Source organism: Podarcis cretensis (assembly GCF_951804945.1).
Source record: "Podarcis cretensis genome assembly, chromosome: 4".
Classification (NCBI taxonomy): domain Eukaryota; kingdom Metazoa; phylum Chordata; class Lepidosauria; order Squamata; family Lacertidae; genus Podarcis; species Podarcis cretensis.
The window spans coordinates 78,329,021-78,353,391 of record NC_137173.1 but is presented as its reverse complement, the minus strand read 5'-3'; the positions used below and the strand labels follow the sequence as shown (position 1 = coordinate 78,353,391).

Genomic DNA, 24,371 nt, shown 5'->3' with positions numbered 1-24,371 from the left:
TGGCAGCCAGGGGAATTCTTTTGAGATTGGTGTGATAAGTGTGCAGCAAGGCATCCCAGTGAGTAGCCTGTGTTTGGTGATCAATAAAGCATTAATCTCTCTCAGTCAATAGCCACTGCCTCCCCAAAGCTACACAAACTTGTACTATCAATAAAAATGTGCATTTATCAGAGAGCCACGAGTGGCCACAGCTCTGCACTGAATGTGTGCATATCTAAACTGGCCTTACCTTCATATAACACGCAAAAACCCCTTTCCTGAGCTTTGTGAACAGGTTCAAGTATATGGACACAGCCATGGCTTTCTCAACTTCCTGAATAACATTTGGTAGCTGATCAGTGTTGCTGGCAAACTCTAAATTCCAATATATTGGTCAAATCCATTATTTCCACAAATTTCTATGCTTCGTTTCAATGTGCAAGCTGATTTATAGTTCATGTTTGGAGCCATTACTATTAGTCCCATTCTTTGGGGGACTACAGGAAAGCCTGAGTCTCTTAGCTAAGGTTACCCCAAAAATTCATGGTTGATCAGGGAATGGAGACAGCAATCCTTGGTGTATTGATCAGAGAGAAGGTGGACTCAATGGGTTCATTACCTCTGAGTAGACATTCACAGGTTTGTACTGTGAAATCTAGACCTCAGGTCGAAGCCCAGTGCTGTAACCACTGGAGCACACTGATTCTCTCTCTGTTATGCTCAGTTTAGGTTAAATTATGTCAATTCTAAAAGGATCTCCAGGTATGCTGCAAAAACAGCTTCATTTTAAGTTTTCTCTACTGTGTTGCTGTCTGAATTTTGTTCCCATTGAAATACATGGGCGGAACCTGAACATCAAACACATGAAAGGTTTTGACTTTTCATTCCTATCGTGTATTTTGGTGAGGGGAATTAAATGTCAAAACACAAAAGTGATTATACTTTTAATGGTAAAAAATATATATAATCCCATAATCAGCTCGGTTTTTGATTATTACTTCCAAATTGTAGGGGTTGCAGGGAAAGGGCAAAGGGGTCTTTCTTTGACATTATATGAAATGGAAAGTTGCATGCGTGTATGCCTTTGTACCTTTTAAAGAATTTATGTATTGCCAGCTAGTCCCATTCATTTTGGAACAGATCACGCTTTGGATTTAGAGAGGATTTTGTCAGAGTATTGATACACACACCCAAATAAAATGTGACATATGACATAAACAATGGGTGAAAGTAATTATTCCTAGTGGCTGATCATTCCCAGGCCTCAGCAATGCTTTCCAATTGCAGGTTTTACCCTTGTTGGTAGAAGAGCTAGGAATGCACGGGGTTGGTTGCCCCGGTTGCAAAATTGTTAAGGTGCAAAATTTCAACACCCAATGTTGCCTCAATACAGCTCTCTGCTTCTGTTGCTGGGCTCCATTGAAAATGGCTACTCCATGCAAACCAGGAAGCGACATCTCCAGACAATGGGACGACTCATCTTTTCTTAGCTTTGTGGCTGCAATCTTCTGGGTGAAGCGGATGCCATTAGGCAGTTGAATACCCATGCATATTCCATTTCTTTTCCCTCCTTCCCACCCACCCCTCCACATGACCCCGGGTGCTGGCAACCCCTGCTTTGCCACTGGTCTAAGCTTCTGTACCATGAAAATAAATAAAAACAGTATTGGAAAGAAAAAAAGAATGCTGATAATTGTAGCTCTACAACCGGAAAAGGACAGTTCCCAGGATTCTTAGCAGAGTGGTGGTGGAGTCATGTGCTTGAAATGTGTGTTAGAATCATAGAATCATAGAATCATAGAGTTGGAAGAGACCACAAGGGCTATCGAGTCCAACCCCCTGCCAAGCAGGAAACACCATCAGAGCACTCCTGACATATGGTTGTCAAGCCTCTGCTTAAAGACCTCCAAAGAAGGAGACTCCACCACACTCCTCGGCAGCAAATTCCACTGTTGAACAGCTCTTACTGTCAGGAAGTTCTTCCTAATGTTTAGGTGGAATCTTCTTTCTTGTAGTTTGAATCCATTGCTCCGTGTCCGCTTCTCTGGAGCAGCAGAAAACAACCTTTCTCCCTCCTCTATGTGACATCCTTTTATATATTTGAACATGGCTATCATATCACCCCTTAACCTCCATAACCTGTTGAGTGTGGTGTAGTGGTTAAGAGCAGTAGACTCATAATCTGGTGAACCGGGTTCGCTTTCCTGCTCCTCCACATGCAGCTGCTGGGTGACCTTGGGCTAGTCACACTTCTCTGAAGTCTCTCAGCCCCACTCACCTCACAGAGTGTTTGTTGTGGCGGAGGAAGGGAAAGGAGAATGTTAGCCACTTTGAGACTCCTTCGGGTAGTGATAAAGTGGGATATCAAATCCAAACTCTTCTTTTAAATGTATGATGTCAGTTGTGATTCAAATAGCCATGGCCCCAACAGTTCCATTGATTTCAACGGAGCTTTCTTCCACACAGGTATATTTTGGAAGATCTGAATGTGAAGGCTAACATCTCCGCAGCACAGAACCCCGATCAGTGCCTAGTTAGTTGAGCTCTCTTTCTAGCCCAACGAATGAAAAGAGGATTGCCAATAGCTGAGTTTGATAAGTAAAAGATGTTTCCCTTCTTTCTCCCTCACCTCCTCACATGCTGGAATGTCATCATCCCCCCTTGGTTCCTTTGCAAGTCGCTGTTGTCACTTCCCGAGTCACAGAACCATTTGCAAGAGCGGCTCTAGAGGATTTGGACAGAAGGAAAAAGAAATGATGTAAGATGCTTCATTTTTAAGAGAGATAGTGATAGAAAGACCAAAGAAGAGAGGGAGGGGAAAAGAAGGAGGACATAAAGAAACAGGGGGGATTCTCAAGTATGTAGCCTGCAGCCTTGTCAGGTACCGTTTCTTCAGATGATGTTCTCTTTCTTTCTCCACCCCAAGATCTCCCTTCATCATTTCTCTCCCTCAAAAAAAAGCATCTCTTCTGGGGCAGAGACATGAAAGCAAGCCGTGGGTCAAAGACAGGTACTAGGGGTTGCCTGGGATGCGATGTGATGGCTTCGTTTTATCTCTGTGTCCAGGCTTTTCCCAGTCAGCAGGTAGAGCAGGCAGCCCACCATCATTCCATTCTGGTCACATCATTTTCCTGCCGGATGACAAGCATCACACCTTCATCCATCACATTTACATTTCAAACTGCCACGCGGCTGCTATTGATTAATTATTTAGCAGCCGTTGCCCACTTGTGAGCATTTCTGATCTTGCATTTCTTGTCAAAGAGGCTGCCTTCCCCTCCCTTCACTTTCTTTGGTGGTTCAGCTTCAATAATTTTATCTGCATGAGTGGATGGGCGTAGCTCACTCTTAAAGCAAAATGGACACATCCGTGGATGCCCGCGTGGGTACAGACGGTTGTATATTTCAAGCGCAGGCACAGGAACATGCAGTCGAATAGCCTCCTCCAACCACACTTGCAGCAGAAAGACAGCTTGCCGAGTCCTGCAGTCTTCAACCCCCGGGTGGGGGACACCTGTTGTGGAACTACAAACCCCATCATCCCTGGCCATTGGCTGTGCTTGCTGGGGCTGATGAGAGATGTAGTCTGATGACATCTGCAGGGCCACACATTTCCCACACCTGTTCAAAACCAAGCTAAAAGATGAGGGATTGGAGACAGGAAGGTTTTGTTCGGCTTAGATTCTGTTTCCGTTGCAGTGGAACAGTTAAGTCAGCCTTTGCTTGTCTAGTTGCTCTAGATCAGTGGTTCCCAACCTTTTTTTGGCCATGCCCCACCTAAGGTAAAGGTAAAGGGACCCCTGACCATCAGGTCCAATCGTGACTGACTCTGGGGTTGCGGTGCTCATCTCACTTTATTGGCTGAGGGAGCCGGCGTACAGCTTCCAGGTCATGTGGCCAGCATGACTAAGCCACTTCTGACAAACCAGAGCAGTGCACGGAAACGCCATTTACCTTCCCACCGGAGCAGTACCTATTTATCTACTTGCACTTTGACATGCTTTTGAACTGCTGGGTTGGCAGGAGCAGGGACCGAACAACGGGAGCTCACCCCATCGCGGGGATTCAAACTGCCAACCTTCTGATTGGCAAGTCCTAGGCTCTGTGGTTTAACCCACAGCACCACCCGCGTCCCCATGCCCCACCTAAGCACCTTTAAAATCCTGATGCCCCCCCTGTGACATATAATTCTTATTATTCAAAAAGTGAACTCCTGTTCATGTGGAGGAAGCTGAAAAGGCCATTCACTGTTAATAACTCATTCTCGAATTGCCCCCCTTAAAAATCAAATTGCCCCATGGGGTGTGTGCCCCATGTTGGGAACCACGGCTCTAGATGTTTTGGACATCTATTAGCGCCAGCCAACACAGACGGGAGTTGGACTGCAAAGCACGTGGAGGCCACTAAGTTGGCAAAGGCTGAGTTAAGCAATCTGAGGGTCTGGATGTAGTGGTTGTGGTGGGGCTCTTTAAGTTCCTTTCCTAATTTCAAAATGTGGCAAGCCAACCCATTGCTTCTTCTGTTTAATGGGCACCCTGGACTCCTACCCCAAAGTCCTGCACTGTAAACATCCCTGTTCAGCTAGGACGGCAGTTCCTCTTGCACGGTTTTTGTTCAAGCAGACGGAAGATCAGGTACATGGGAGAATTTCAACCCACTCACATTTTGCAAAATTGCACAATGAGGCAGGCCAGGTGGATAGGTCAAATTTGCTGATACCGAGAGTGACATCTCCAAGAACTGTGGGATGTGCATGTGCTGCCCTTTGCATGGATGTTTATGGAGCTCTGACTATTGGACTGCTATGGAGAACCTCCTGCACATGTGGGGATCTGGACAATAAAAAGCATCTTACATTCATCACATATTTCTGCTTAATGCATTCCTTCTCTTATTCATGAGTAACCAGCTTGTTCTGTATAGGAGAAAAATCTAACTAAAGTAATTAGTTCATCATAGGTGTGCCTAATGTGTATTGTCACAAATAAAAAAAAAAGCAAAAATGCCACTTAATCTTTTTTATCTGTGCTTAATGGGATCAGGAAGCTATTTTCATAATTGAGTAGTGTTGTCTTTTGGGGGGGAAATTCACCCAAAATTAGTGACACCAACATAATATAGGTACTTCACATGAACGTGACAGTAAAATAAACACAAATCATACAAGAAACAATTAGATTGCGAATGAACCCATTAATTTATTAACAAATAAAAATACACACAATAATTTGAGGTAATTTATAAGGTCACACTCATTTAATACACAGGTTGGTAGGCAATGTGTAAGGTACCAGCTAGCAGCAACAGAAAGGGAAATCCAGAGTTCCTTCCTCAGCATATGAAACCCACAGTTCTTGAAAGGTTTGGGAGGGCAACCTTTTTCTACTGCTGAGCCACAATAGCTCAGGGTTTGCAAACACATTATAACCATCAGACATAGTGCTTCACTTGCACTCTCCCCTCCCTGATCAGTCTTGCTCTTGTCTTCCTTCCACCCACATGCCCTCATTGTTCCAAGCTGGCCTGCTCTTTTCTCACATTCTGCACTATCCATTGGCCAAATTTCATGATGGGTTTTTACCACAATAGACTTTTGGCCACGTGGCCATGCCTCTTGTTGGATCTTTGGTGGTTTGATCCCACTTCTACATACATTTCTCAGAGGTTATACACATCCATTGTCATCCAACCCTTACAATCCACATGGAGCCCCTGCTCAAACCACTGCCATTTCACTACTAGGCTAAGCTCAAGGTGATGGTTTGGGTGTAGAAAGCCCTATACAGCTACCTATCTTACCCCTTATGTACCCAATCAATCATTGCACTCCATAGGTGAGGGTCTCCTACACATGCCATCTTATCACACAATGTAGGAATTGTTCCTTTGGTGTTGTGGTAGCAACCCCTTTGAATCTTTTCCCCTTGAATATTAGACAGGCGCCGTCTTTATTGTCTTTTTGGCATCTACTGAAGACACACACACACACACACACACACACACACTTTTTTACCACCCAGGCCTCCTTTGGGAGGAAGGGCAAAATATAAATTTAATAACAAGCAAACAAACCAGCAAATCGGTTCTCTGTGTTGATGAGAATTATTCTAAAGAGAGAACCTGTGGATTCTCTCACACCACAACGTTCCTGCTTCAGGTAATGTTCTATGTAGTTTCTTGAGCTTGTCATGCAGAGATAAAGGAAGCTACCTTTCCCACAATTACTTCTTCTGCGTATCTATTAAAGCCATGGACACCTTCTGTTCCTTGGCAATGGAAAAACACAAGGAAATGGACATATCTCACGTGTGTACCAAAATATGGATGTTACTCCTGAAGAGTGGGTGATTTAAATCAAAACAAATGGCCCCTTTCACCACCTACCATTTTGAATCGTTCATGGTTTTCTACTACACGGTTTCAAACATTATGTGATTTTTGGGGGAGGCCACATATTCTCATGAGAGGTAAAGCAGATCTTCCCCGTATTCTCCATGTGGTTTGTTGAAGATATCTGCATTAATTAACTGTGGCTGGTGATATTGAGCAGAGAAGGTATTCCTTCAGATTTCCTGCTAGAGACTCCTTCCCTTCTTGTCTTTTCTTCCACCTCTTCCCACCCACCCCCACCGCTTTCTAGATTTCACAATATCAAATGTCACTTTTCAACTGTGAAATACTTACCTGCTGTTTCAGTGAGAACCTATGTAAAAAAACCACCACCATACTATGACCAAACTTTTCACAACAGAATAAACCAGAGGTAGCGATCAAACCTATCCATTCTTAAGGAAATCAGCCCTGAGGGCTCACTGGAAGGACAGATCCTGAAGCTGAGGCTCCAATACTTTGGCCACCTCATGAGAAGAGAAGACTCCCTGGAAAAGACCCTGATGTTGGGAAAGATGGAGGGCACAAGGAGAAGGGGACGACAGAGGACGAGATGGTTGGACAGTGTTCTCGAAGCTACCAGCATGAGTTTGACCAAACTGCGGGAGGCAGTGGAAGACAGGAGTGCCTGGCGTGCTCTGGTCCATGGGGTCACGAAGAGTCGGACACGACTAAACGACTAAACAACAACAACAACAAAAGCGATGGTGAGAAAATACAGCAGTGGCACATGGATGGATCAAGAGAACTAATCTGTCACTAACAGGTAACTAGGGATGAAGGAACATCAACCACAGAATACTGTGTAAGACCAACCTTGATCTGCATTAACACATATTTAAGCAACATGCATCTTCCTGGCTTTTCTCACTTGGTAAGATGGTTGTTCACATTCACCTATAAAAACACAACATATTTTGGTGCTTGACCTTATTTCAGATATCAACTCTTCCTTGAGATGCTCTCTGGAAGTTTCTTGTGCTCCCACTGTAGCGCTGAAATGACAGAGCAGAGAACGGATCGGTGCCTGTGCCTGTGCCCTGCCCATTTAAACAACAAGGTAGACAAATGGGGTTTCTAAATTCAGCTAAAATAAATTTTGAATCTGTTCATTCAGATCAGGTATGTTGCCTCTGGAGGCCCAAGATCTGCCCCTCAAGAGCTTTGTCCTCATCATTAATTGTCAAGCATCAAGCAGACGAAATCCAAGTCTGTGGAGAAAAAAGCAATTAGATATTTTAGGCAGTGATAAAAACACCACAAATAATCAATTTCTATGGCATTAGCAGCTACCAGGTCCAGGAAAAGTCTATAAAAGCTAGAATTTATTGCAGAACACCAGCCAGCTTACAAAGCATTGATCCTTAGTAGTATGCATAGATTGCTGGATTTTAAGAGGAATTCCTAATGATTCTTACCTTTCGTAAAAGTGGGGATGGGGTGGGGGACGGGACACTGAAGGAAAGAGAAAACACAGCAAGGGAAAAAACTAGGCTAATAATGCCTGTTAAACTGTATTTGTTTACTTTCTATAAGAAACCCACTAGTAAATTGTTTGGAGGCAATTAGATGTAATCTGATGCATAGAACCTCATAAAAGGGGAACAGTTAATTGCAGTAATAACACATTACTTAAAAAAACCACCACATTTATTGTTCTTATTTTAAAGATTGTTTGCCACACCTGGAAAAGAAAAGGAGGAACAGAAATACATTTCTGAATGTAATGGAAACCTAGAGCTGCTCTTTTCTCTCTCTCTTTTTTTGGAAAAACACATACATCCCCTCTTTGTGAAAGTTAATGCCAGACGGTACTTAAATTCGTATTAACCTTTCCAATACTATTTATTTATGTTAAATAATCCCACATTAGACTCTTGCTCACACTACACAAAATGAAAATGGAATGAATAACACTCATTAGAAAGACTAATTTACCTACTTAACTTTAAAGACATTGCTGGGTAGCTTTGAAAATTGAATATAGAGAGAGCAGCCACTGGCAACCTGGTGCCCCCCAGATGTTTAGGACTACAGGCATGCCCTCAAACATTTCTCAGATGTAAATATGGACAACAGGAATCTTCTCCAGCATTTGATCTCACCGCACACATAGACGTCATCTACATCAGTCCCCTTGAGCCAATTGCAACCTCTCTGCCAAACTTACCTCATAAGATTGTCACAAAGAAAAAATGTGTGAGGGAAGGGATTGTGTACAACACCTTCAGCAGATAAATAGAAGGAATTAAGATTTTGGCTGTAAGCTGCCTTGAGTCCCTGTCAGGGAAAAAGATGGGATATAATAATAATAATAATAATAATAATAATAATAATAATAATAATAATAGAAACTGTGAAAATGATCAGGAGTAAATCCTGTGGGACTTGGTTCTGAGTGAAAATGTTTAGGATTGTAATGTAAGGCTGCCCAGTCTTTACCCAGTTACCTGGGAGTCAGCTCCATTGAATACAGTGGAAGTTACTCCTACGGCTCCATTTACCATAAAGGAATAAACACTCCATGTGTTTCCTAAAAAACGGCTGGCTGTGGAAGCATTGCAATTAAAGAATTTAAAGTGGATTGGTGACATCTTCCTTCACAAGTATAGGAAGGGCTTTGTATGCCAGCTTCAATGTTTCCTTCATTGGGTGCAATTATTTTATTATCAGTATAAACAGGACTTTGTTTTTCCATGCACCACTTTTAGTTGTTCTCCAAGACGTGGTGGAGAGGAAAAAGGAAAACCGGAATAATATGGGATCAAATAAAAAACCAAGATGGCTTCTGTAATTCCGGGACTGTCCCTGGAAAATCAGGACACTTGGAGGGTATGTGACAAGTCCCATCAGCTCCAATCAGCAAGGCCTGCTATCTCAACAAGAGACATTGAGGAGCTAGCAGCAGTATTATACTGAAACTGAAAGAGCTGCATAGGGTACACCTCAAATACCTCTAGAATTCCAGCATGAGGAGTGGTTTCAAACATTTTTAATCAATTCCCAGTTACACAAACTGAGAGTGACATTGCAGTAATGTACATGTGTACGTAGAAGTAAGCTCTACTGTGTTCAGTGGTACTTACTCTGAGGTAAATGTGTCAGTGTTTGTAAAAAGCAAAAAAAAAAAAAAAAAAAAAAAAGAAAGAAAGAAAGAAAGAAAGAAAAGAAAAGAAAAGAAAAAAGAAAAAGAAGAAGGAAAGGGTTCTGACCTCCCTTTTCCTCTTCAGCCTGGTCCTCGGACCCTTGTCTGCATAAAAGAGTCCATGAGAATATCCTTGCAGAGTTTTATTCTTAAAAGTCTTTGTGCAAAACACGTCTGAATAACTATACACACCAGCACCAACAACCAACCAACCCAAACACCAGCCTCAGCACAAACTAACATTTCTCACTTTATATATACAACCTGCTGCAGGCCGCTGAGTCATGCTGACCCAGCTTTATTCGCATTAAAGAAACGGCGGCCATTTTAGCTGTGACAAAATGCTTATAAGATCGCAGTGAACTTGGTTAGCTGGCTTTGGGAAGGCAGTACAAGGGCTGTGGGGGAGTATCAAATTTTGGGCATGCTGGTCCCCTGGACAACAAGGCAGTGTGCAGCCCACCCATGTGGAGGTGCTCTTGTGGCCCCCTTGGTATGAAAAGTTGGGCCGCCATGCATCAATACAGGCATAGGCAAACTCGGCCCTCCAGATGTTTTGAGACTACAGTTCCCATCATCCCTGACCACTGGTCCTGTTAGTTGGTGATGATGGGAGTTGTATTCCCAAAACATCTGGAGGGCCAAGTTTGCCTATGCCTGATCTATACAATTCAACTGCACTCAGGTGCCACGTGGAAGCCCTCACGACTATATTTTGAAAAGCAGGCAACCATTGTACACAACTTTACCTGGCCTGAACAAATTGTGACCCACCAAACGTATATTATGGTCATATGTTACAGTCCAACCACCCCTTCCTAGGGTTTTGCCACCACCCTGAGAATTTGTCCAGGATGGCAGGGGTAGGCAATCTTTTCAAGAGAATGCATTGAAATGTCAGAAGGTATGAAACGCGAGCTCTGCTTTAGAGGTGGTGATGGTGTCCAGGAGTGTGTGTGTGTGTCGGGGGGGGGGGGGAGAGAATAGAAATTAATCCAAAACGTATCAAGTTCACCCATTAAATCCTCGCAGTAGTGAACTGCTCAGTAGTGGTGCTAATAAAAACAACAACAGCCTGGCTTATGGAATGCAAATGAGGCAGTGAAAAAGCAAAATGAGAACCCACCGCCAACCAGCCACCCTGTTTGGGTTATGGTATTTACTCAATCTGTACGTTAGCTGCAGCCCCACACTTGCAAGCCCTCAGATATGCTCACACAGCAGTGGAGGGGAACCTGACAGCGACACTTGGCATGCGATCATAACATTCCCTGGCACACTCTCCGAATGCCATGTGGAGCTATTTGTACAGTTAGGCAGAGACCCCTGCAGCACAGGAAATGCCATCGGAAGTACCGCTGACCCTGCTTGGCCTCTGGTGCGGCTCTGCTTCCCGACTTATCACTGGCCCGAATTCAAACGCGATCTCTGGAGAAAGCAAATCAATTGAACACATGTTTGGTCTGAAAAATGCCATTTTTGGGGGGAAGAGGCAGAGATATTTCCTTACACCAGAGCGTTTTCCTTGCCCTGAAGATTTGTCAAGTGCAATTGAAGGCACGCACATCACGGCGCGTTGCCGGTGCCAGGAGAAAATAATTTCAATGTGTCCTTTAGTGCTCCGATAAAATACAGGCAGGCAGTGTTGAAACAAGATGCCCTGCGAAAGTCCCAAACACTCTGGCATTCTGCGTTTCTTCTACCTTTGGGATGGGGCCAGAGTGGCAGGTTTTGTGTAAGAACCAAGAGAGCAACTCCACAAACTTCTCCTCTCGTCTCCTAGACAGTTGTTTTTAAGCGGAATAATCGATGTGTCTCTCGCTCGCACAAACTCATCTTGGAAAAGCCATGTTTAAAGCAAACTGGTAATCTGGGTAGCTGAAGAATAAATGATGAACAAATATACATCACAAATGAATTTATGCATTCATTTTCTTTTCTGCAAGTCACAGAATCATATCACCTAGTCCAACCCCCATGGTGTGTTTCTGCTAAAACATTTCACAAATACACCAAGAAGTCATTGTTGGCACAACCATTATATCTATCATTTAGGTCTTGGAGGTGATTTTCCACTGTACCAATTTTTCAGTGTGGTCTCCAGATTATTAATATACTTCCCAGATGAGTTCATTGGGCCCCTTCCTGCCAACTTTTAAGTGGGTATGAAAAACTATATTGTTTTGGTGGGCATTTGAAAGTTAATTTTCTTCTCTTTGTTTCTTTTAGTCCTGTTTCTGCTTGTTTCTTTTAAAATTGGCTTCTTGTTTGATTGTACTTGATTTTGTTACATCAATTTACCTTAAGAGATTGCATGCTGTCTTGAACTGATATTTTGCCAAGGATGTTGCTTGGCATTTAAACAATATAAGTAAGCAAATAACATACATAAAATAAATGATCACTTCCCATTCTTTCTGAATTTCACCTGCACTTTATTAGCTAGCTATTACAGTAGAAATTCCTACTGAGGACAACTTGGCTTGGAATCTTTTTCTTTTCCCCCCTTTTCTTTCTTTCTTTTTTTTAAAAAAATACATTTCAATAAACCTGCTCCTCTCAGTGTAACACTAGGTCAGCCCTGTGCAAGACTGTTTTGAATGGATGAGGTTTCCTACGGTTTTGACCACCATTGCTGAAGGTAAACTCAAACTGTGAAGGTCAAACTCCCAGCCTCCCATTGAAAGTATTATAATACAGAGAATGTCCTGGAGTCAGATACTACTACTGATGCAATAGGGGCCTGACATATCCGAACCGAGAACAGCCGGCAACATTTTAATCGTAACACCCTGAACGTTTTCTGCAGGATATAGAGGAAAGAACGTGATCCACAGTGAGGAAATTAGTGGAAAGGGAACAGGAGAGGAGAATCCCAAAAGAATCCAAAAGGAACACATTTTCCTGATGCCTTTCCCCTCACATCACCAAATGATACCCATATGAGAAGCTTCACACAACTGCAAGCAGCGGAAAGGCAACATTTGCATGGAAAGGTCAAAGGACTCTTATGGATAAACAGCTTGATACACAACCCCCGTCCCTTAAAATTAAAGGGAATTACAATGCTATTTTTAAGGGGGAGGGGAATACTAAAAAGGGGAAACTGGTTGTGCTCAGCTAGAGGAAACCGATATATTTTCTTTCTTTTGGGGTGGGGTGGGGGTTTAGGGGGTTGCTTTTAGTACTTTCCGTGGTGCGAATTATTTATTTATTTATTCGCCAAGAACAAGGATTTCTGTTCTTTGATAGTTTGTTGTGTTTAAAAGACAGTGTAAAACTCTCCTCGCAAACAGTTGTTTACAGGGTGCTTTTCAGCACAAAGCTGTTTTAAAGCTCAATTGTGCATTTTGCAGATAAAGTGGGAAAACTAACTGAAGGCTGTATTGTAAGCAGCGGTTGCCGTGGAAACCCCAGTTTCAAGAGCTGGTTCTCCATTACCACTTAATTTAGGCTTCCTAATTGCATTCCGCTAAATCGGTAGCGACAATATCTGCAGAGCAAAACTGCATGCCCAGTCTAGCGCAAACCTCTTTGAAACAAGCTTTTTGAAAGCCAGGAGCTATAAAAACTCAGCATGACGCGGAGCATATGAGAAACCTGTAGTTCAAATGTACTGCTGCCTGCTTTCTCATCCTTAGTAACTTCAGTGTGCTCCACACCAATCTATTAGTTCAGTCTACCTTAAAGATCATAAAGCTCTGCCAAGTGGAAACTCATCTGTCCACCAACACGTTGGTGCAAAATAGATTTAATTGTACTCCTGACCCAGTATCATGTCCATCTTATTTTACTACACGCCAGCAGGTAGCCTGAGCGGAGGCTCACTTTTCCTTGAACTGCCCTTGCTCCTGCGGCACAAGGAGAACAATGCTTCCTCAGTTTAAATTATTTGCCACTGTTCAGCTGTGTAGCAAGCCAGACCGCCCATCTGTGGCCTGAAGAGAGCCTTGTCAGAACCACTAGACATAAAAGCATTCCAATTATCGACCACACGGCTTTAATAGAGGAGGCAACTAATATGATAGTGTAAGTGATTCTGCCAGTGAGACGCTCTCCGTCACTGTCAGATTAACACTTCAGTTAAACTCCTGTAAATCAGTCACATTATGCAGTTGCTCGAGGAATAAACACAGGCCCATTATGCTCAAAATTCCAGAGGGCTGCCCCCCTTCAATGGGGAGTTACATGGGATGTTCTATTAATCGACATTCCTTGTCAAGTTTATCATGGTGCAAGCACTAATGTGGGCATTGTCAGAAAGATTTAACTCACCAATGATGAGGTTCTGAAACGGACATCCAAGTGTACCAGCATCTCCTGAGGCCTTCAATCTTCTGCATCTGAGAATGTCCCCTTTAACTCAGGCTGGGCTTACTCCTGAGTGAACATGCCCATCATTGAACTTTATAGGTAGAAGGGGTTCTCGGAGCTGATATGCAATGTGGTCCAGTCATGGCCAGGTTTCCTTCTTAAAACCTTTAAAAGCTGAAAGCTCCTGGAGCACAAGCCTCACTTCTAGAGTCCTACTTTATCCAGCGGCTTCAGCAAATTATCGCATCAAGTTTCAGGTGCACGTTGTATTTGCAAATCACCGCTTCTTTTGCGTTTTTCTTTCATTCACTTTGGCCAGTGTTTACAAAACAGTCTCAAGTCTTAACACCTTTGATTAGTGGTCTACATGTCACACACCCAGACACCACCACCATTTAATGTTCCAGCCTGTCTTCTCTTTCTAAAATGGCTTTGTGACACCAGCACCTGAAACATGTCATTTATGGATTTTCAAAGTTGCTCAGCCCATTATTCTTACATGGAGGAGCTCAGGAGCACATTGTTTGTGAACAGAGAAGATCACACTGAGAACCGCCACAGGTTCTCAGCCACAGTAACTCTGTGGACAATTGAGTGCAGCACATAGCTTCAAGGAAGGCCCAAGTTTTTTAAATACAACTGGGACCTGTGAAATCGCAACAGCAGAGTGTGTGTCTCTGAACATACACAAAGCACCTTTATTTCACTGCTAAAACAAAGCGGTTGGCTCTCATCCATCTGGAATTAAGAGAGAAGTCATCTTTTAATGCGAGAGAATGTGTCTTCCAAGCAAGCCTACTGCTTTTAGGGTTTATCATTGTCATTTCCTTGGAACGAGGTGACCAGCCCTGTACTTGTACTGCTGTAATTGAACTTATTCCTTGGAAATCAATATCAATTCTTCAATAAGATACAGTACACACGTTGTGTTATGACATCTCCTGCTTACCTTCTGGTCTGCTCTCTGTTTGGGATGCTGTTGGTTTGCATTGTGTTGGTTGCTCATTGGAGAGATAGCTTAATATTGAACGGCTCAGAAATCCAGGTTTGCAAAGTAGATTTTTCAGACATACTATCTATACGGCACATAGGACCAGATAGACAGGTGGTGCCTTAGGGTCTCAATGCATGAATGAGCTAATGGTTTCAGAAGGCACCATTTAGATTTGCCAGGTTCTGGGAACATTTTGGGTCAAGGGGCTAGAGGTGGGAATCTGTACAAAGGAGATGGGCTCCACTCGAACTGTAATGGAACCAGACTGCTGGTGCTTAAAATCAAAAAGGGTTGCACAGCAGCTTTTAAATTAACTTCTGGCAGGAAGCTGACAGGTGCTGGTTTGGGAGGCATCTGCCTCAGGAGAAATCATCCCTCGGGAATGACATTCTAAATGTTCTGTGAACTCCAAATGGAGGACAGGGGAGAATGTGACAATGAACGCATGGAAACGAATGGGAGTGAATTAAAAAAAGAAGACTAAAAGGTCACAGGAGAGATCATTCACAAAAAACGAGTTTGTAAAGAGGGGCCAGAGTGTACAGTTTATGTGCAAATTCTAGAAGCCTGAAAGCAAAGGTGCATGAATTACCCTGCTTGGCGATAAAAAAGAAGCAGAGATAGAGGGAGCAGAGATACCTTCTCGTGCTCAGGTTCTGGGAATCTTCACTCTCAGTGTATCTCCTGATGCCCATGTTGTTGTTGTTTAGGCAGCAGGTGGAGACCCTTTTGTTCCCCCAGGTCTGATAGCATTCATTTGTTTTTTGTTGCTCTGCTACTTTTATATGATGATGAATGGAAAGATACAGCTACGTGACACCAGCATACTAATGTCTACATCCCCAGATGGAAGCTCCTGATGTTTGGTTTGCCAGCTACGGCAGTGGGCCAGGAAAGCTTGGCATCATATGTCCGTGCTCTGGTGACCTCCTGCTTTAACTATTGTAATGCACTGGATGCAGTGCTGTGCTTGAAGATGGTCCAGAGACTGAAGCTAGGGCAGAATGCAGCTGCTAGGTTGGTAACTGGGACAGTGTGATGGGACAATGTGTCACCAGTCCTGAAAGCTCTGCACTGGCTGCTGGTGACTTAAAGGTAAAGGGACCCCTGACAGTTAAGTCCAGTCACAAACGAGTCTGGGGTTGTGGCGCTCATCTCACTTTACAGGCCGAGGGAGCCGGCGTTTGTCCACAGACAGTTTTTCCGGGTCATGTGGCCAGCATGACTAAGCCGCTTCTGGCGCAATGGAACACTGACACCAGAGCAGCACACGAAAATGCCATTAACCTTCCCACCAGAGTGGTACCTATTAATCTACTTGCACTTTTTTTTGGCGTGCTTTCGAACAGCTAGGTTGGCAGGAGCTGGGACCAAGCAACGGGAACTCACCCCATCGCGGGGATTCGAACCACCGACCTTTTGATCGGCAAGCCCAAGGCTCAGTGGTTTAGACCACAGCACCACCCATGTTCCAGCTGGTGATTTACCAAGCCCAATTTAAGGTGTTAGTACTTGGGTAGAAACCCTAAGTGACTTGGGACCTACAGTAAGTACCTAAAAGAATGACTCCCCCAATATAAACCATCTTGGACCCTGTTGGTGGTGCCATCTTTGGCTGTTGTTCTTTGGCCTTGACCTGTGGCAAGGCCTTCTCAGCAGTGGTCTCTCATTTCTGGAATGCCCTCCCTGGTGAGGTGCAACTGCCTCGCTCATTGTTAACTTTCAGGAGAAATTGAAAGGCATTCATGTTTACCCAGGCACTTGATGGTTGAGAAATACTGGCCACGGCAACATTGGAATTGGTAAATATGAGGGTATGTGATTGCTTTACAAAGGTATTACATGGTCTAAATGTATTAGATGGTTTTTAATTGTTTTCAAAAGCTTTAAAGTTTTTGTTGTTTTTATTTTAAATTATAGTATTTTATGGGTAAAACCTCAGTGCCTAGGACTTGCCGATCGCATGGTCGGCGGTTCGAATCCCTGCGGCGGGGTGAGCTCCCATCTTTCGGTCCCAGCTCCTGCCCACCTAGCAGTTCAAAATCACCCCCAAGTGCAAGTAGATAAATAGGTACCGCCTTAAAGCGGGAAGGTAAACAGCATTTCCGTGTGCTGCGCTGGTGCTGGCTCACCAGAGCAGCTTCGTCACGCTGGCCACGTGACCCGGAAGTGTCTCCGGACAGCGCTGGCCCCTGGCCTCTTAAGTGAGATGGGCACACAACCCTAGAGTCGGACACGACTGGCCTGTACGGGCAGGGGTACCTTTACCTTTACCTTTATAGTATTTTAACATTTTGGTGTTTTCTGCACAGCCTGGGCTCCTTTGGGAAGTAGAGTGGGATACAAATGCAACCAACCAACATATAAATCCAGTGGTCATCATCCAACACATCAAATAGGCTACAACTTTGATGCCATTTTTGACACATGTGATGTGAGGGATGGACCAAAGAAAGGGTATGTGTGCAGTGCACCCCTTCCCCAGCCATGGTTGGGCCACCATCTGAGTAAAGCTTGGATTGGTGGTGGCAATTGCTCCCTGCAAGAATGGTGGTGTTATTTACAGAACAAAAGACGTTATATGTTAATTGCCTTCAAGAAATTGACACCACTTCTAACTTGGCCCTCAGTCCTGCTCATGACTCTCTCTCTCTCTCTCTCTCTCTCTCTCTCTCTATCTGGATAGAGAAAGAAACTTTGGGGTTAGCTAAAATGAGAAGATGGCAGCAAAGAAAAGATTTTATATTTTTTTTAAAAAAGAAGGAAGAAATCATGTAGAACCCTGCAGTAGGCTCTTTTGTATGCATTAAACCTCATAAACCTAGCTCATAACTAGTGCCACGGAAGGGCGAGTGCCAAGACCCACAGGCCTGTTGAGAATAGGATACAAAGCAACTGGCCCTGGATTCAAACTCCAGTGCAGGAGCATCTCCCTTCAGCTGCTTATATAGAGAGCCAGTGTGGTGTAGTGGTTAAGAGAGGTGGATTCGTAATCTGGTGAACCAGGTTCGCATCTCTGCTCCTCCACATGCAGCTGCTGGGTGACCTTGGGCTAGTCACACTTCTCTGAAGTCTCTCAGCCTCACTCACCTCACAGAGTGTTTGTTGAGGGGGAAAGGAGATTGTTAGCCGCTTTGAGACTCCTTAGGGTAGTGATAAAACAGGATACCAAATCCAAACTCTTCTTCTTATATGAGTATGCTGCCAAATGGTTTGGTGGGCACCCATTTCTCCTACTGCATCGATCTTCTCCTGCTGTTCCTCCTACTGTCAGATTTGTGTCAAGCTGAAGGGATTTGCAAGATCAGAGGGCAGCACAGATAATTTCTGGGACTCTGCGGCATGCATAAAACAATGTCTCTGGGATGAGCCGTGCAAATCAGCTCTTCTCTTCATTTATACACATACATATGTGGTCTCCTTCCATCAAAGAAATAACGGCAGTGTGAAGAGACCAGTGGGAGGTGTGCAGAGGTGTTGATAACAAAGGTCCCCATGCTCCCATCCATTGCAGAGCAGGAGGACAGAGGAACTGGGAGGGCTGGGGGAAAGGGAATGCTGAAAAGAAACATGTCACCCCCCCCTTACAAAGAGCAGAGCCAAAATGGCACGTTTCCTTTTCTTCTGAGTTCTTGGGTGACCTTCTGCAGGAATGAGTGCTTGGCTTGCCATAGGCTTTGAGGGAAAGGTGTCAGGGCAGAAATGGAGCCAGAAACAATTGTTCTATATGGTACATGCTTCCCAGTGGTTGGCACACTTCCCAGGAGATGCCTCAATGTGAATTAACAAACATCAACACTTCCAAGAAGTCACGAGGAGCTGTGTTATCCAGATGATATGGCTCGTTTTTTTCCTAGAGATAGAATGCAAGAAATATGATAGGACCTTAATGCCAAGGAGGTGGCAATTTTATTAGCAATCTCAAACACGAAGGTTTCATTGGACCGACCCACTGAGATTTTATTTTTACAGTAATACTCTAAAATACTTAAGGGAAGGTGGACATTTGTGTTATGTTGCTCCCAGACAACCATGTCTATTGAGTATTCAACCTGGTTTGTTTGTACAGAGCTTAGGGGAGGTAACATGACACCCAGGATCGAGCATTCACTCTTATTGGGTGGCAGGGAGATCATGCAATGGGACATCAACCAATGAATATCACCTGCAATGCAAAGGGGCTTCAGAGGCAGCCCCTGTCACAGTCACACCGTGCTATCCCAAAGCGCATAAACACTCACCAGAAAGGGAAATTGCAATTTACTTTTACTTTTACAATCTTTTCACATCTTCATATATTTGAATTGTCACTGATAAATATAACCTCCCTAATCCAGTTATGGACATACACCACAGGAACAGTTTGACACAAGAAGAAATAGGCATGCAAACAATTCTGTGCATACAGTTATTCTGCATCCTGCTATGTGCACTTAGCCCAGTTCTGAAGATCAGTGATCATGTCAAGTCCTGGACTGGATTCAGTGCTCCTGCTTCCACCTTCCTGCTAATCTTGTGCATCAGCCTACACAGGTACTGTTCTAGGTACTGGGACCTTTCAAAACAATGAGAGCAAAATATTACAGTGGTACCTCGGGTTACACACGCTCCAGGTTACATATGCTTCAGGTTACAGACTCCGCTAACCCAGAAATAGTACCTCAGGTTATGAACTTTGCTTAAGCATGAGAACAAAAATCGTGCAGCAGTGGCATGGCGGCAGCAGGAGGCCCCATTAGCTAAAGTGGTGCTTCAGGTTAAGAACAGTTTCAGGTTAAGAACAGACCTCCGGAACGAATTAAGCACTTAACCTGAGGTACCACTGTACTAGCAAGAAAAAAGAGTTCACTAGTGACGCAAGCAATTTCAGAGGCTGCCGAGCCATAATTAGGGATCTACTGGATTAGATAATCTTAACATGTAAAAGGTGACATCCAATTAGCTCAGATAGAGCTAGTACAAAATTATTGCACTTAAGCCTTAATTTCAGTGAGTCTAACCTGAGTAGGGCTAGCATTGGGTATTGCTCTTAGGAACATACATATTAAATCTGAGCAGCCCTGGAGTTTTGTTACAAATAATTTTTTGGACGCCATCCAAATTTCAATCTTTCCATGGATTCTTCTTTTTAAAGCAGCAGCTAGATCAAGGCTTAATGAGTATGTGATATAATTACTTCTCCTAGCATTGGAATTATGCCACATATTCAGTTATTGAAGTCAAGCTCTGCTGTGGAATCCCTTCCCTGCGGCAATGCCGTGACGACTGTTGCCCTGATTGTGGTATCGTTGCCGAAAATCAGCTTGAAAGTCAGCATGGTGTCTGTTTGTTATCCGTAGGCTTAAAAGATCTACTTTTTGGCCAGTGGGACGAAATGAGAGATCTCCGCAAATGTTCACAGTGGCAGTAAATCTTTTATTGTACAGCTTCCATTTGCAAATATCAGTTTTCATAGTCTCAAACTAGCTATTTAAATATTCTCACTAGCTTAAATTTCCTCCATCTCATCGGCTGGATTTTCCTGTGGTCTGGCCAAGCCCATTTTGTAAGGAATAGATTCTGTAGTTGCCGTGTCGGATTGTGGCAAACACACACATACACTCAGATGGCAAGATGGGAAATGTTGCCATACACTGAAGCTTATTGCCTCATTACTCTTCAAGTCTTTATGAGCAGGGGTGGGGAAGCCTTTTAATTGTATTACTTAACTGTTTAATTAAGGGCCATTACTATAACAATTTCATTCTATGCAAAATATATGTCAAGACGACATTAGCCTGCACAATGAAACACGCAGCTATAAGGCTATGCAGAAATACAGGTTAAGCACATGACTCCCCTCTGGCTTTTTGCATATGGGCCTTTGGACATTGACTAATTGTACTGCTCATTGCTGTCTCCCAACTGTATACTTCTTGCATGCGCTCCAAAAACGAAGTATTGCATTTACAAAGTTTACATTCCTTGCAGACTCCAACACTACTGAATCTGGTGGCGTCAAGTCAATCATGGTTTGTAGTGCTCTTCAAGGTCTAAACATCAAGGAATGTTTGAAGAAAATCACTTTGGAGACTTTCATGTGATGAAGGTTTAAAATCTAGCCTCTTCTGTGAGAAGGTTCACAGGTTAGAAACAGGGAGAAGAATGTTTTAGCATGTCACGATTAGTGGCATATTTTCAAAAGATTATAGCTGGATTACTTGATAACCAGGAGCTCTTAGGTGGTATAAAATACACACGTATCCACATCCCTGTACAGATTTTAGTCATTTTAGCACCATATTCTGGAAAAGTGTTGGAAGAAATCATTCTTTGACTTATTTTAATAAAGGTAAAAATTATGTTCCCACTCTTTTTTACAATCTGCAACTGACTAATGCATACAGCAACTAAATGTGACAGATTATATAAGCATACCATCAAATAATGGTTTATATCATACAACCTTTTGAAATCAGCATCCCACAGAGAAAATTTCGTGTCCAGCTTCAGAACTATTTAAAGCATTCCAGGACAGTGGCATCTCTTTTAAGACTTTATTGAAGTTCATAACTTCCAAAGGGAAGACTATGATAGTGTTTGGTTTTCTTCCTTCAATTTTTTCCCTTAAATGTTTTACCTAAAGGCAAACACACTCCCCCTTGTTTCAAAGTAAACTTTCAAATCAGTGTTTGCGTATTCTTGAAGATACTTACTCTGGATCAAGAAGACCATTTTGGTTATTAATCATTATGGGTCACTTACTAATATTTGTGCAATTAGTGGGTATTCACAGTGGCATAGCGTGGGGGGTGCAGGGGGGCCGGCCGCACAGGGTGCAACATCTGGGGGGAGGCGCTCGCCGCCTCCGGAGTCGCCGAAGAGCCTCGGGCGCAGGCTGTAGCAGAGCCCCATGTCTCGCGGAACCAACGAGCTGTGCGCGTGTCCGGGCTGAAGGCGTCTGGCAGGCAGCGGCTCTCAGCGCTTGCCGCGGTCCCCGCGCATCAGGGCCACGGAGGGCGCGCCAGGCAGCCCCTCCTCACAGCCCCCCCTGCTGCCGCCGCTGCTGCAGCTGCTGGACCATGTTGCATTTTCCTCGCCTCTCTGCCCTCCTCCTCCTCCGGGCAAGCGGCGTCGTTTGGGCGGCAGCGCCAGCGGCAACTCGCCTCAGATCACCTGACACGGACCCGCCGCCGCTGCCGTGGCTACCTTACCGTAAATACCCCAGCCCAGGCAGCAGCAAGAAGAAGCTGGCAGCGGCGGCAGGTTAGGGGCGCAAATTACTTGCCTTGCCCCGGGTTAGGGGGCGCAAATTACTTGCCTTGCCCCGGGTGCTGACAACCCACGCTATGCCACTGGGTATTCATCTGCATTTTAGTGTGAATTTCTCCTAATAAATGCATTTTTATATGCAATTTTGCTTAATATAATGCATTTTTTTTGTTATTTTCACCAACAGATGCACTTTTATGCACCCCTTTACACTGCTACATTCATTTTTGTAAGCATCACTGGGTTGCAGAATTGCACTACAAAATACTGAGAAGTGCAAATTTTGAAGGACAACTCTCTTTTTGGTTTGTGCATTGTTTCAGGAAGTGCAAATTAGGTAGGTTCACCTTTAAATGTTAACTGAACCAAATTTCCCCTCTTAAATCCTGTGAAATATATGGATGCAAGTCCTACTGAGTTCAGTAGCAATTTCTCTGCCCATCAGACAGAGAACAGCTACATGACATGTGTTGCACTAGTTGCCAGCAAAATACTTCTAATTTTAAAAAGGGACTTGGGAACCTTATAACTTTAAAAATATACAACAGATCTTCACCATACCACTGAAGATATTTCCATATGCCCTGGAAATACCCTTGAATTTTGACATAATCTAAACCAGCAGAAGGAGAAACTGAAGGTATGTTTTGATCTTGAATGTGTAGACAGTCCCAGGCAGTGGGATGCCTCTAGTTCAAAGCAAGAGAGCTGAAGTGATAGAATTCAGCCATCTTACATCAAATTTATATGAAATCCAGTTTATACCTCTTATCAGATTGATTCTCTATGCTAAATTTCATAGATATTGGACAAATCTTCTTTACGTTCCCACATCCTGATGGACAAAGTTCATTTGCACTTCTTTCTGCCTTTGACTCTTATGTGGTCATATGGTCACTCCCATATGTGACCATTTAAAAGCAAATAAAGAAAAAACCCCAGGATCTGGGTTCAGCAGAAGACCAGCTGCCTGACTCAGTTTTGAGGCATTGGGCTAAGAAGAATTTTTTAAAAAGAGCTTCCCTTGATCTGCAGATCTACTGTCAAGGTAGCATTGCTGGGATGCGGGTGGCGCTGTGGGTTAAACCACTGTGCTGCTTGGGCTTGCCAATGGAAAGGTTGGCAGTTCGAATCCCCGCGACAGGGTGAGCTCCTGTTGTTCCGTTCCAGCTCCTGCCAACCTAGCAGTTCGAAATCACGCAGCACAAGTAGATAAATAGGTACTGCTCCGGTGGGAAGGTAAAAGGTGTTTCTGTGTGCTGCTCTGGTTTCACCAGAAGCAGCTTAGTCATGCTGGCCACATGACCTGGAAAAACTGTCGCCGGAAGCGGACAAACGCCGGCTCCCTCGGCCTGTAAAGTGAGATGAACACTGCAACCCCAGAGTCGTTTGCGACCGGACTTAATTGTCAGGCGTCCCTTTACCTTTACCTTACCTTTCTACTGAGCACAATCCAGAGAAAGTTAGGGTCCATTGAAATCAATCTCCAGCGGTAAGGATTTCACACCCATTCATTTCAGCGGGGTTCAGGCATGTTTAACTTTCTCTGAACTGCACATGATATGTTTCCAAACTATACTATGTAATAATCTGTCTCCATACTTAAATGTTTGACTTGAACATCAATCTCGCCACAAAATGCCTGGCATGCAGTCAGCGCCGAAGAAGCTGATAAGAAATGAGTAAAGGGTAGACACTGTAAGGTCGCTGGAATCTTCGCGAAGTGTGCCTTTTAAATTTTACCAGCTTCAAATTTTCACTTAACTCGGAAATGTGATAATACACAAAATGGAGCAAAACCCAAGATACCCAAATTGACTTAATTTGTGACAGGATGATAACAGGATGGGAATTAATAGCACGGTAATCAAACTAATACATCTTTTCTAAAGAAAAAAAATATGAATAAAAGGCTTTTAGCTTTTGAGAAATGGAATCCTATTGTAATTAGATCATGAACTAGGGCCTTTCAGTGCTGAAAATTCAAACTGTGCACAATTTAAGTGGCACCTTTTAATTCTTCCACAGCATATACTAATAGAAAACTCTGCTCTGTTTTTCTTTGTGTGAACCCAATCACATCACATCAAATTATACAACTAATTAACACACACTCCTTAAAAAATTGCATATTATTTTGGCAAGCCAAATTAACGCCAGTCCCCTGAAACCATGTTTAGTAATTCCCATTGACTGTAGTAACGCCTACTATTGAGAGACGGTCTAATCAGCTACAGGCTCTCCTGCTGATGAGCTGAACCAAGGAACCAGATGTTTCTGCCTTCTAGGCTAATGAAA

General features: G+C 43.6%; 1 long non-coding RNA gene across 1 annotated transcript in view; it reads right to left on the bottom strand.

The window, feature by feature from the left end:
* Positions 1-5,507: 5,507 nt before the first annotated feature.
* Positions 5,508-24,371, bottom strand: part of LOC307214403 — a 182,084-nt gene continuing 163,220 nt past the window's right edge. Inside the window, exons 3-4 of the long non-coding RNA XR_013838044.1 lie at positions 6,052-7,580; positions 5,508-5,824 (exon numbers count right to left, since the gene is read on the bottom strand). This is a non-coding gene — a long non-coding RNA (uncharacterized lncRNA). The remainder of the gene's footprint in view (positions 5,825-6,051; positions 7,581-24,371) is intronic.